The sequence below is a fragment of the Herpailurus yagouaroundi genome, unplaced genomic scaffold (genome assembly GCF_014898765.1).
Source record: "Herpailurus yagouaroundi ecotype Mexico unplaced genomic scaffold, PumYag 66401, whole genome shotgun sequence".
NCBI classification, from domain to species: Eukaryota; Metazoa; Chordata; class Mammalia; order Carnivora; family Felidae; genus Herpailurus; species Herpailurus yagouaroundi.
Window position 1 is genome coordinate 410 of NW_024419381.1, and position 1325 is coordinate 1734.

Below are 1325 nucleotides of genomic sequence, written 5' to 3' on the forward strand. Positions count from 1 at the left end.
GACCAGGGAGAGGCGCTCCTGGGGCCAAACTCAACCCAGAAAGCAGGGCTCTCTCAACCCCTCCCAGTTCAGCCCAGCTGCCTGGCATGCCTTGCACACCCTACTGCAGGTCACAAGGGGCCCGCTCCCCGCTCCCCACTCCCTGCACCAGGCCAAATCCCACTGCACCGGCTTGAAGCCACACCCCAACTTTGCACCTTCCCTGACACACCACCTACACATGCACGGAGTGCAGGTGGGGCCAAGTTCCGGGCTCCGGTGTCCGGGGTCTGGGGTCCGGAGACTGGGGACTGGAGGGTGGGGGCTGGGGTGCATAGATGCGAGTACAAAGAAGGGGGCGCGAGGGACACAGAGACACCACACTCCGTCTACGCCACAGGCCTGGGCTGCCTGGGTGCTGGGCCTCTTCCCTCCCTCGGAGCCCTCCACCCATGAGCCCCTGGCAATTCACAAGACCCAGCTAGTGGAGCGGGCTTTGTCTGGTGATGTTGTCTGGGGACGCTGGGGCTCCGGTTGGCGTTTCAGCCAGTTGGGGCAGAAGGGAGGGAATGGCCAGGTGGGGGCTGGCAGGCAGGCAGGCAGGCAGGCAAGCAGGTGCATGGGTGAAGCCCGGCACCCGCTGGGCTTGGGTCGCGTGGAGCAGGCTCTTGAAGCGCACAGCGGCAGCCCCTGGCGTCTTTGGCCATACCAGCCTGAACGCGCCCGACCCCGTCTCCTCTTGGAAGCTCAGCAGGGTCGGGCCTGCTTAGAACTTGGATGGGAGACCGCCTGGGAACACCGGGTGCTGTAGGCTTTTGCCTTTTGCCTTGGCCTCCTTGACCTCTCCTTTGGTGCCCGCCACCCCCCACCCCCCACCGTGTCCCTGTCTCCCCAGGGAGCACGGCTCCTGGGGCCAAACACACCCCAGCCACTGCTCCCTCAGCCCCTCCCGGGCCAGCAGAGCGGCCTGGCAGAGCCTGGCTCCGCCCTGACCCTCCCCACCTCCCCAGGGGCCCCGCACACCCCACGGCATTTCACAAGGGGCACCTTCCCCGCTCCCCGCACCTGGCCAAATCCAACTGCTTGGGCTTGAAGCCACACCCCAGCTTTGCACCTTCCCTGACACACCGCCTACACCCGCACTGAGGGCAGGCCGGACCGGTTCTGGGATCCGGGATCCGGGGCTGGGGCCTGGGGGCTGGGGGCTGGGGGCTGGAGGGTGGGGGCTGGGGTGCGTGGATGCGAGGACAAAGAAGGGGCGGGAGGGACACAAAGACACCACACTCCGACTATGCCACTGGCCTGGGCTGCCTGGGTCCTGGGCCTCTTCCCTCCCTCGGAGCCCT

The 1325-nt window shown here is 67.1% G+C and overlaps 1 pseudogene; it reads left to right on the forward strand.

The window, feature by feature from the left end:
* The first annotated feature begins 674 nt into the window (after positions 1-674).
* Positions 675-793, forward strand: LOC121024617 (uncharacterized; annotated as a pseudogene).
* Positions 794-1325: the final 532 nt, after the last annotated feature.